This window comes from Xenopus laevis, chromosome 4L, assembly GCF_017654675.1.
Source record: "Xenopus laevis strain J_2021 chromosome 4L, Xenopus_laevis_v10.1, whole genome shotgun sequence".
Classification (NCBI taxonomy): domain Eukaryota; kingdom Metazoa; phylum Chordata; class Amphibia; order Anura; family Pipidae; genus Xenopus; species Xenopus laevis.
In genome coordinates, this window is record NC_054377.1 from 79182796 (window position 1) to 79195874 (window position 13079).

Below are 13079 nucleotides of genomic sequence, written 5' to 3' on the forward strand. Positions count from 1 at the left end.
CAAGAGCAGTTAATTGCTGTGTTCAGTATAAGTGTAATGTGAATGTTTTTTTTACAAAGAGAAGTGTAATATGCTTTTGTTTTCAGGGACAGCTGTTTAATACAAGGGCTCATACATATTTCAGATTGTTGCACGAATTGATCCAATCAGATCGACTCCTAAAATATGTATCAATCCCTTCTGAGGTCCCTATTAAATATGAACACACTATGGTCAGCTTTATCAGAAAACAACCATTGTGCCACAGATTACTATTAATATGTATTATCATTTTCATTAACATGTACTGTACAGTATATTACAACATTATATAAATTGTGGGATTCAGGAATACATCCCTCTGCAGATGTAGATAAAGAGCCTTTCCTAGCTAGGTGATATTTTAGTTTGGGTTAATGTGATTATTTATTATTGCAGTATAATACATGAATGATATTACAACTGTTACTGTGAGTGTGAATGCTAGGGTGTGCCTCATCACAACTGTAGAACTGCAGGTGGGACATTCCTGTAATAACATATTTTTGTTTTTAGATTTTATCCAAACAGAACTCATGGACAAACCATAACATCTCAGTATTTCTGAAGCTAACACAGTTTCTCACATCTTTATTTGGTTTAATTTACTCAGCTTAGCTCCACCAGCTTGTAGTTCAGACTATTTACCCACTGATTAGTCTTACATATATTCTACTCATTGTAACTTATACTTAATAATAAACAGAGCAACTGTATGAAATGCTTAACTTGTGAAAACTGCTGAATTCTTGCACCCACTGCAGTTTGCAAGTTGTAATTCACACAAGAGAGAATAATAGCACGTGCTGCTTTTAGTTCCCATTACCAAAATTTAGCTGCCTCCAAAACTCAGTGGTCTGAGCAAGGAGAACAGATAAACAAAAAAAAGTTGTTGATATTTTGCTTAGATTTGCAGCACATCGCTCCAAACCTTAATAACCAACAAGTGCTTACATGATACTCTCAGTAATTAAGTACATTGAAAAATATGTATTCAAAATTTTAAGTAATTTCCCTGTGCCTAGAGCAATGCTTTCAGAGCACTGTACTGGACTTGGAGAGGTTGATCCATCCAACTAGAGCCTGTTACAGTGATCTGGCAGCATTTTAGGGAAGACAAATAGTGGGGGAAATTTCTGACAATAGAGGCTTGCCGCATAGTGATGTGCGGGTCAGGGTTTTCCTGACCTGCACCCGACCCTAGCCCACGCCCGCCCGCACCCACGCTTCCGGGGTCCTTTTATAGACCCGCGCAAGCAGACGCGAGACTATAAAACCGGAAGCCAGAAGTTGGAAGCCGGCATTTGAAGGTGGTGGGCGGGCAGAGCAGGAGAAGAGCTCAACCCGCAACCGCCTGCTCGCCACCTGCGAGGAGCAGTGCAAGGTCGACCCGAACCCGCCCGACCCGCGGGTATCGGGTCGGCCCGCATATCACTACCGCATAGATAATAAACATTGGCATAACTGCTGGGGGAGCAGCAGGAGCCCCCCTTCCCAGTAGGGACCACCAGAGTAACCACATGCATGTAGGGCTATAATAATATTCTGGATATTTTTTTTTGAAAGCCTTTAATTGTCCTTTAATGCATAATGAATATTATGCCAGACCTGAGTGAGGGAGCTTCAGGATTTGATCAAAATGAAATAGTTTTTTTTTTATTATTTCTCTTTATTTTCAATTTTTCCAAATAAAAATGCAATATTTTTTTAAAGACAAGTGGTATATTGTTGTTTGCTAAATAAAAGCATAACTTCCTATTTAAATCAAAATGATACCTTTTCTATAAGTAATATGTAGTAATAAATTATCACGCGAAAAGAAAGTATCAACTTTGTAGATACAAATATAAGAGGGCACTAATATCTATCCATCTAAATGTCATAAATTCTACTATACATAGTCAGTGCAACAGTAAAATGGAGGAGATAATGCATTTCCATTGTAAATGATAAAGATATTACAACCCACCAAGGAATTGCTTGATAAGGAAGAACACTGAAGTGCATTTTTATAGATCCCTGTACACTAGGTAACTTTCAATATCTTTAGGCATCAATACAAGACAGTAGCAGACTTCCATATTTACCTTCAATATCTATTATAAACTTTGTTCTTCCTTTAAAGGGGTATTTTGCCTTCCAAGCACCTTTTATTCAGTTATTATGCCTAATATGATATATTTTTTAAAATTTGCAAATTTATTTTCCATTCTTTCATGTTTCTTAGGAGCAGCTCATAAAGAGGGGGCACATACTCTATAAATTGTTAAAGGAACAGTAAACCAAAAATAACAGTAATTATAACATAATGAGCATATGTATAGGTGCTCTATACTGGTACAACTGGTATGTTTGCTTTAGAAGCACTACTATAGTTTATATAAATAAGCTGCTAAGTAGCCATGGGAGTAGCAATTCAATCTAAAAAAGAAGAAAACAAACAGATTACATAGCAGATAGCAGACGAGTTCTGTATAATACAATGGGTTTAGTTCTTACACAGAAAGATAAACAGGGGTCAGATGTCATACATGGCTCCCAACAGGTCTATATCATGAACACTTCTTTCATGCAAAATAGGACATTTGGTTTATTTGAAGGTTCTGGAGCAACAGATTCAAACTTTAAGGAATTGTTCAGTATAAAAATAAAAACTGGGTAAATGAGTAGACTGTGTAAAATCAAAATGTTTCTAATATAGTTAGTTAGCCAAAAATTTAATGTATAAAGACTGGATTGACTGGATGTCTAACATAACAGAACACTACTTCCTGCTTTTCAGCTCTCTTGGTTTACACTGACTGGTTACCCTGGTTACCAGGCAGTAACCAATCAGAGACTTGAGGGGGGGCACATGGGTCATATATGTTGCTTTTGAATCTGAGCTGCATGCTAAGGATCAATTGCAAACTCACTGAACTGTGATGTCCCATGTGGCCCCCTTCATGTCGCTGACTAACTAACTGTATTAGAATTTTTTTATTTTGCACATCTTATCTATTTATCCAGTTTTTATTTTTACACTGAACTGTTCCTTTAAATGTTTGTAAAAAACGTTTTTTAGTTCAAAACTACTCCCATGTGGATGATTACCCTTCCATAGGCTGATAACTGGAGCCTATGGAACAGCCCAATTAGCTGCTGACCACGCTTGTTGAGCTTTACAAACGTCTACTGTTATAAACTGATGTAACAGTTTAGAGAGTCAGCAACCTGTATTACTGAGCTGCTACCTGCAAACACGTGAAGGAGGAAAATAAAACAATTATAAAATGTATAAATACAGTTATTTATAATTATAAAAAAACATTATATAAAGTTTCCCCATTGATTGTCCTGACAGTACTATTACTCCAGTCAAGATCAGGGTAATTAAAATCCCCCCCTTATCATTACTTGCCCCAAACTAGCAGCCTTTTCTTTTTGCAACATATTTGTTGGTGAGATTTGCTTCCATTCATACAGAAGAGGTTGGGAAGTGAAGTTAGATCATCAGTCATGTTGGCATTACAGTTCATCCCTCACGTGTCCAAAACCAATTTTGTGTGGAACTTAACTTGTGTACAGGGTTAGTAACATGCTGGAAAGGAAAAAAAGCCTTCCCCTAACCCAGGGCTGTCCAACTGGTGGCCCGCCGCCCCCCCCCTTATGTGGCCATCCATATCAAAGTCTGCCTGCTGTGTCTTTTTACCATTTGTAAGATTTAAAAGGTATCACTACAGAGATTAACTGGCCCCTACATTGTTAAATCAAATTCAGACTGTAATCCCCTGTATTGTTCACACCTGTGATACTCCTGCATTGTTCACACTTGTGATACCTCTAATGGGGCACCAGCACTTTGTCACTGTATGTAGTACATATTAGACTTGTCCTGATTTTCCTGTCTCCTGCTCTGTTCTGTCTTCCCTATGCTCCCTGTGTGTGTCATACTCTGCCTGCCCTATGCTCCCTGTCTTTGCCATACTCTACGTGACCTATGATCCCAATGGAACATAAGCCTGGTATTTGTTCTGAGGGTTTGTTTACATTTGAAAATTATTGTTAGTGGCCCCTAAGGTGTTTAATCATATGCTGGGGTACTGTATTATACACAGGGGAGGAGGAGGCATATGGATTTAAGGATATGTATTAATATGACTTAACTTTTTTCACATATGAGTGGCATCCCTGCCGGTGCCAGGCCAAGGTAGTTTGGCACCCTAGGCAAGAGCTTCAATCAGTGCCCCCCTGTCCTGCATTACCATTTCCCTCCTTACCATGATGGTTTTTAAATAAAGAAAGCAAGAAAATGTACAACACTTTAATTTATATTACTGCTCCCTGTACCAGCAAGCCCAGCAGCCATCCACCATACTGCCCCCCATACTTGTGCCAGTAGCCATCCATTATACTGCCCCCCCATACCTGTGCCAGTAGCCATCCATTATACTGACCCCCATACCTGTACCAGCAAGCTCAGCAGCCATCCTTCATACAGCCCTCCAGCAGCTATCATATTGTCCCCAATCTTTACCTATGCCAACAGCAGCCAAAAATAAATCTGATCCACTGGACTGAGTGACCATGATTACTGAAACGCTTGAAAAAAAAAGAAAAAAAACCCCCATTAAAAGTTCCAGCCCTGATCCCTGCAGTGAGCACCAACCATCTGGTTTTTTGGTGTGCTATTAATGTGGACATGGTCTTGTGGTAACATGGGTGTGGTTTAAAGTGGGTGTGGTCTAAAAACGGGGAGTGGCTAACACTGGCTTCCATTATCGGCCCTTCACCATTTAGATTAGAAGAATTCCATCCCTCTGTACCATATAAATTGGACAGCACTGCCCTAACCTATTGTCACCAGCACCCAAACCTAACCTGCCCTCCTACATTTAAAGACCTGCCCCCGCCCTGCAGTGATGTTAAGAATGGGGCAGGAGCAAATATATAAATTCGAACCTTGATAAATCTGCCCCAATAAATGGATATAATTCAATAAATGGTTAATAGCACCAAACTATTGTAGTGTTATTAACCCTGGTATTTGGTGTAATTAATCCTTTATCGCACGTTTAATTTCTAACACTTCATTTGACTCCATTTCCCTTCTCTTCAAGCCAGAAGATTGAAAATCACATCAAAAGTAAACGGTTTGACCGCAAGAAATTCACCTTCTCTCTTATTAATTAGTTTATCAAAACTTTAATACTGGTCTGCTGATCATTGACTTCCCATTTTCATATTTTTTTTTTTTTTGCTTGTTTCCCTTTTCTCTTTAACCAGCTATTTGATGTTTCTCTGCCTTATCCAAAATACAGAAGTGCAAAGAAAGGGTTGTATATTACTTCTTCTGCATGTCTTTATATGTTCTTTTTGCAACCCCATTTTCTGACCCCCTATATCCCCTTTCCAAGGCTTTCTGAGAAGCAGCAGAGCAATATTTAGGTTACAGATAATATTACTAAAGAGAGCCCCTTTGTTCCTGGTGTCCTGATTTGTTCAATTTAGTTCAATTACAAGGCCTCAGAGTAAAGTGATTTTATGATGGGTCTTTGCACATTACATTGTAACTTGACAGGTGCCAGCTTTGAAACTACTGCTGTGACCAATGGGAAGGATGTGGGAAAATAACTTCTTGGTGGGCTAGTCCAAATCCATGTAGGGATTTTTGCATGTAGTTAATGGACAGTGCTTAATATCCAGGTGAATTACTCTGCAACCAAGTTAGTAAATTACTTCTATTTTCTTAAAGGGGACCCAAAAAATTACTCCAAATCCTATTTTATCATGTTAGTCAAGCAAAATTAACTTTAATTACAATATATAAATTATTTCAATCTTGTTTCCATCACTGGGAATTCATAATTATAGCAAGCAGGCAGGAGCCATTTTATGGACATTGTTATTAAGGCAAGCCTTGTATCATCTCAGAATCTAGTTTGTGCACCAGAATGGGGGACCTAATGTCCATTCCCATGCATTTGCTACACAATAAAATGGTTAAGAGAACAGGGGGAATATGGGATGAGCAGTGACATCTAGGAAGTACTAAACGGAAAGTGAAAGTAATTGCTTGCCCTGCCTCTATGACTAAGGCATAGAGGATGGGCAGGCAATATTTTATTGACAGCTATGAACGCTTTAATAAAAAAAAAGAATTTGGATTTCATGTTTAATTTGAAAAGGACTTTTTGTCAAGGGACTCACTTTTAGCTGGAACCTATAGAGGCAGATGTCAGAAAGGAGAATAGCAGACAGGAAATCCAAATATCAGGCAGGCTCAAAAAGGGTAATTCAGGCAGTTTTGGAAAGGCTCAGGGTCACACTAGTATACAATGATCACTTCACAAGGAAGTTTAAGCCTCTGCGTATTTTTAAGCGCATTGGGCATGCAGCGAAAATTGTCGCCTGCGCACCGCAAGCATCATGACGCACGCACAAACGGATGGCTCCAACGCACCCATGATGTGGACGACCACGGCCACCAGGTCTTAGTGCCTTACACTTTTAATACATGGCTTTTTATGTCTGGGTGACTGGTTCACTTTAATGTAGGAACACCTTAAACTGTATCCCTGAGCTAAAGCATACCCTACATAAATATCTCATTCCAAAAACAAAGTTATAACTATAAAGTTAATTTTGCATATAGTGGGTTCACACACTCTAAATAATATACAGACCAAATGTGGTAGAGTAAATATCTTTTTATATATAGATATCAAATATGCATCAATATCTAGTACAAGACAGTTTATACAGAGGAGTGCTAACAAGTATTTACACACCACCTCTGTTCATTCCTATGGGATTTTTAGAATTGTATTTACTAAATGGTGAACTCTACTTTTCACCCATTAATAAATATGATTCTAAAAATCCCATAGAAATGAATAGGAAGCCAGTTCATTTTTTCTGTGGTAAATTCTAATCTTACATTTTGATAAGGCTGTCCCTTAGAGTTTCGGGTAACACATAATTGCATGTGGAAATTAGAATTCTGTAAGGGAAGGACAGGAAGAAAATGTGACACCTTTGCAACCCATTAATTGACTGACTGTACAACTTTTTGCAGTGTTTGGCTATTTACTTTCTAGATCTGAAAGCAGCCACTGAGGGTTCATCTATCAGTTACCTGACGACTCCACCGTTCCACTTTAAAGGACAAATGACACTAAAAATGTATTGATTCCTTCCACCTCCAATAATACTGCTATCCTGGCCAAAGTTAACTCTGTTTAATATTTAATACATAAATAGTGCAACAAAATATCACTTCTGGTTTGTTTTAAAAAGGTGATGTGGTGACCTGCACTTATGTGCTCCAATGTCCTGCTAGACAAACCAGAAGTCACTGAGGCAGCTGCTGTTTAGCCAGTGACTTTTTATTAGCTTTTCTTCTTCTCTGTCGAGCTTGGTAGCTGCTCACTCCCCCCTCCCCTCGCCACCTCGTTCCCCACACGGGCTCACACAGCAGAGCAGGCTCTGCCGCAGCACCACATATCACTAGGGTTGCCACCTTTTGTTAAAAAAATACCGGCCTTCCTATATTCTTGATGTTTTTTCCTATTAATAACATTGGCACCAAGCCAGGCCCGGACTGGCAATCTGTAGGTTCTGGCAAATGCCAGAGGGGCTGCTATAAGGTTCCATAGAAAGTCAGTATTTAGTGGGCTGGTGGGGGCTGTTTGGGCCTGTGTGTGGGCTACTTGGGCCTCTGTGTACCTGAAATGCCAGGGCCTATTTTAATTCTCAGTCCAGACCTGCACCAAGCATAATTTTTACCGGCCAGGCCGGTGTAATACCGGCCAGGTGGCAACCCTATCACTGGGAAGTTACTGGGGCAGCTGCTGTTCAGCCTCTCTGCTCTCTCTCTGCATACATATATCACATAGCAGGCAAAGTTCCTCACAGACTGTTCCATGCAGGTCCGGATTGAGGATTAAAATAGGTCATGGCATTTCAGGTACACAGAGGCCCAATCAGCCCACATAGAGGCCCAAACAGCCCCCACCAGCCCACTAAATACTGACTTTCTATGGCACCTTATAGCAGCCCCTCTGGCATTTGCCAGAGCCCACAGAAAAGGTGGCAACCCTAGACTGGGAGGTGGCTGGGAAAGGCGAAGGAAGAAGGGGTGGGGGGAGTAAGCAGCTCAACAGAGAAGGAGACAAGCGAATAAAAAGTCACTGGCTGAACAGCAGCTGTCCCAATAACTTACATTTTTTAAGTGTTACTTGTCCTTTAAAGAAAAGTTGCCCAACTGCACGGCGCATGCGCAGAACAGGCCTTCCAGAAAACGATGTTGACAAGAAGTGAGACTGCTCGTCACGTGACGTCATCTAGTTTTTCTCGCTTTGAGCTAAGTGACTGGAAGAGGAGCCTACCGGGGCGTGCGTGCAGAGTAGGAGGAGTGGGAAGGGAGTGCACGAGCTGTGCAGTGGGGAAGAGAAAAAAAAAAAAGAGAAGTTATCGTAAAACAGCAGAGGAAGGGAGGGTGGATTAAACAATCGCTTGGAAACGTACGCACAGGCAGAGAGGAGAGGTAAGTCGGATAGCGAAATCTTTGGGGAGTTTCTAGGCAGCTGTATAGGGAGTAGTAGCTGTAGCTGAGGTGTGACAGAGTGGAGAGACGGGCGGAAGCGACAGAGCAAAAGAGGCTTCTGTACAAAGTAAGCTGGTCAGTGAGTTACATTGGGTAATGGGCAGAATGCAGGGCACATGGGGGATGGGGACAATATAAGTAAGTGACTGTGTAAGGGGCTTGGGCAATAAGGAGCAACTATGCAGGCTTATACTGATATCAGAGGGCTACACGTATTTCCTGGGAAAACCCCATACGTATTGCTGGGAAACTGTCACTGGGGATTTTGGAAACTGTATTTGGTATCAATAACAGAAGCGATCTGTATATTCTGTTCTTTTCTTGCAAGTCAAGATGATGATTGCCAGTGGTAAATACATACAGGGAGCAAGAGGAAACTAAAATGCATATACTGGTTAAATCTGACTCTCACGCGAAGCAAACTAGCATGGCGGATTAACATTTTAACACACATTTGTATTGTGCCATAAAATAATGAGAAGTCTTGACTTTCTTTAATATCTAAAAGGAATTCATTCTTAGCAGCTGAATGCTAAATATATGTGGCAGAATTGGGTAGAAAAGAGAGGGGAAATGACAGCTCGTCTGGTGTAGGGGTTTCAGTTTAGTTTAGGGTTAATATATTATCCCTTCCTACAGGAATGCTTTTGGAAATTTCCCTGATCTTATTTTTATCATTGTATTTATCATTGTAAATGGGATCCTTTTTATAGCGCTGATTCTTGCTAAAGCAAATGGGGTAGCAGATAAATAATACATTTTGGATGGAGGTAAGCAAGAGTCGGTCCTACAGGAGGTGAGAGCAGGCTTCACATTGCCATTACTTCCTAACCTCTTGTACATGTTAGTGACTGTGCAAGTAGACTTAAAGGCAATTAAGATAAAAATGAAGAATCTATTGTGTACATAATACAATAGCTGTCATAACCATTTTAAATCACTTGCTTACAATATTGTTGAATCACAAACTAGTGAGAGAATCTCGGATTCTGTCTAAAATGTGTATGATTATCAATAACAGATATTTGGCTCAGTTTGCAACATTTAGTTTGTTACATTTTGTTTTTTACTTTACTACACTGGACCACCAAAAGAAAAGCAATTTTTGGACTTGCATGAAAATTTTAATATGCAAGTTAGCAATTGCTAACTATGTAAGCATTAATGTTTGCAGGTGTAATAAATCCAGGATTCTGCTTAGCACATAATGCTAAGATTGTTTGTTGTTGTTGTATAATGTTTGGATGTTGCCAGAGTGAATTTTAACCCTTTGGTGGCATAGCAATTGTACAGGGCTAATCTGCAAACTATTGTAGCATTGGGATGAATGGCTCTCACAACATTCGCCATCATGCTTCCAGCGGACCAGTTCAACATATTGCTCTCCTTCCAGAGTGCTATTCCATTTAAAACATAACTTTTACTATAATTTACTTAAAAACAACTACCCATCAGCTAAAATCACACAACCATCATGCTTAAACCTTTTAACATGGTGCAAAATAATATCTTAAAATTACTAAATAATGTGTGAATTTGGATCGTTGCTGGTAGAGACAACACAGTAAGGCCTGTTTAGTTTCACGCGGCACCCTCCCACTGCCAGTTCACCTTCCCCTCCCAGCCGGCCATTTTTGTCTGTCTATGTTGTGACTGAAGCAGGCCCAGGCTGACACTCTGTGAAGGGCTGCTGTAAGATACCATAGACTGTCACTTATTAGTGGGTTACTGGGGGACTGTTAGGGCATCTGTGTACTTGAAATGCCAGGGCCTATATTCCAGAGCTGGACTGAAGGGGGCTAGTCACCTCTTACAGTCATCTTATGCGGCCCAGCCCAGGTAGACCATTGCAGGTAGTGAGGCCTGTTTAATTTCACAGGGCACCCTCCCACTATCAGTTTACCTTTTGCTCCCAATCAGCCAATTCTGCTTGTCTCTCAGGATAACACACAAAAAGTTAAGCGTTGTTGAGTAGCCTTGATTTACTCTGGTGCTCCGTCACTGGCAACCACTGGAATAAGTTCAAAATGGCCCTCGCTGCCTGAAACATGTTGTGTGGATGCACAATAAAAACTAATTCTCAGATACTCTGCTCCTTGCCTTTGATTTTCATGACCTTATAATACTGCTTGTCTACGTTGGGACTGAAGGGGGCCAGTCATCTCTCACAGTTCACCTATGGAGCTCTGCCCTACACATTTTACCATTACTTTGACTTCATCAGGGGCATAAAACGTGCTGGGCTGGACTGCATAGATGGACTGTAAGAGTTGACAAGCCTCCTTCAGTAATTTAAGATATTATTTTGGACCACGTTAAAGGTTTAAGCATGGGTGGTTGTTTTTAAGTAAATTATAGTAAAAGTTATGTTTGAAATGGATATCAACACTCTGGTTTAAACATGGGGAGCAATATATTAGACTGGTCTGCTGGGAGCATGATTGATAATGTTCTGTGAGCCTAACAGCTCAATGCTCCATTGTTCACCCACTCACATACTGCTGATGTGGCACCAGCACTGTCACTGTATGTAGTACATCTTAGAGTGGTCCTGATAGGTTTCGCTGTCTCTTGCTCTGTTCGGCCTGCCCTGTGATCCCTGTGTGTGCCATACTTTGCTTGCCATATTTTCCCTGTGTGTGCCTGCCCTATGCTCCCTGTGTGTGCCATACTTTGCCTGCCCTATGCTCCCTGTGTGTGCCATACTTTGCCTGCCCTATGCTCCCTGTGTGTGCCATACTCTGTCTGCCCCATGCTACCTGTGTGTGCCATACTCTGCCTGTCCCATCTTCCCTGGGTGTGCCATAATCTGCCTGTGTGTGCCATACTCTGCCTGCCCTATGCTCCTTGGGTATGCCATACTCTGACTGCCCTATGCTCCCTGTGTGTGCCATACTTTGCCTGCCCTATGCTCCCTGTGTGTGCCATACTCTGGCTGCCCCATGCTACCTGTGTGTGCCATACTCTGCCTGTCCCATCTTCCCTGGGTGTGCCATAATCTGCCTGTGTGTGTGTCATACTCTGCCTGCCCTATGCTCCTTGGGTATGCCAGACTCTGCCTGCCCTATGCTCCCTGTGTGTGCCCTACACTGCCTGTCCTATATTCTATGTGTGAGCCATACTCAGCCTGCCTTATGCTCCCTGTGTGTGTGCCCTACACTGCCTGCCCTATAGTCTATGTGTGAGCCATGCTCTGCCTGCCCTATGCTCCTTGGGAGTGCCATACTATACCTGCCCTATTCTTTTTGGGTGTGCCATGCTCTGCCTGCCCTATGGTCCTTGGGTGTGCCATGCTCTGCCTGCCCTATGGTCCTTGGGTGTACCATGCTCTGCATTCCCTATGCTCCCTGAGTGTGCCATACTCTGCCTGTGTGTGCCATACTCTGCCCGCCCTATGCCCCCCGGGTGTGCCATGCTCTGCCCACCCTATGCTCCCTCGGTGTGCCATGCTCTGCCTGCCCTATTCTCCTTGGGTGTGGCATACTCTGCCTTCCCTATGCTCCCTGTGTGTGCCATACTCTGCCTTCCCTATGCTCCCTGTGTGTGCCCTGCTTTGCCTGTGAAACATAAGCCTAGTATTAGTTCTGGGGGTTTGTTAGCATTTGAAAATTATTGTTAGGGGTCCCTAAGTTGTTTAATCATGTGCTGGGGGGGGGGGTGCTTTGTTATCCGCAGGGGAGGAGGACGTTTTTCCACATATGAGTGATAAGCAATCTCCCTGCAGTGAGCAACAACCATTTGGTTTTTTGGTGTGCTACCACAATTAATGTGGATATGGTCTTGTGGTAACATGGGTGTGGTTTAAAGTGGGTGTGGTTTTAAAACAGGGAGTGGTTAACACTGGCTTCCATTATCAGCCCTCCACCATGTAGGCCAGAAAAATTCTGGCCTTCGGTACCACAGATGTTGGACAGCACTGACTTAGATTAATAGCAGACCGAAACATACAGCAAAAAAACAGGCCTATCCAGCACTCAGGAATCCACAGGGCCAAAAAATCAAGTTGAAAAATATGTCTTTATTAGTCAAAGTTAAAAGTATACATGCATCTTCATTGGCCCTACAGGAGAAAGCAGTTCTTAAAGTAACAGTATCCCATACCAAACAAAGTCAAAATAAAAGAATTATGCATACAATACGTAAAAATATTCCATAAAAACAGATATACATGATTACAGCGAGAAAATGCACAGAATGTGGATACAAGTTTTGGCCATATTTTCTGTATCAATAGTAACATGAAACGTCAAAGTCATGTTCATGCCCAGTGGTATCCTTAAATTTCACATCCCCAGAGTTACATGAATGAAAGTGTTTTGAAACATTGGTGGCTGTGTATATTGGTGTCTGATAGGTGTTCTCTATGTCTTTCTTTCTATTTTCGTGTGGTTTGTCCTACATATTGGATTTAATAACTGCTTTTTGCCTTTTTTTCTCTCAATTGATTCTGATTGGTTGTTCATTGTATAAAAGC

At 41.4% G+C, this 13079-nt stretch overlaps 1 protein-coding gene across 2 annotated transcripts in view; it reads left to right on the forward strand.

Moving 5' to 3' along the window:
* The first annotated feature begins 8360 nt into the window (after positions 1 to 8360).
* Positions 8361 to 13079, forward strand: part of jak1.L (Janus kinase 1 (a protein tyrosine kinase) L homeolog) — a 67634-nt gene continuing 62915 nt past the window's right edge. The window contains exon 1 of one of the 2 annotated variants that reach the window (XM_018258230.2): positions 8361 to 8545. The gene's annotated coding sequence lies outside the window, so the exon portion shown is untranslated. Of the gene's footprint in view, positions 8673 to 13079 lie in introns of both variants that reach the window. The other variant, XM_018258231.2, reaches the window with a different exon arrangement.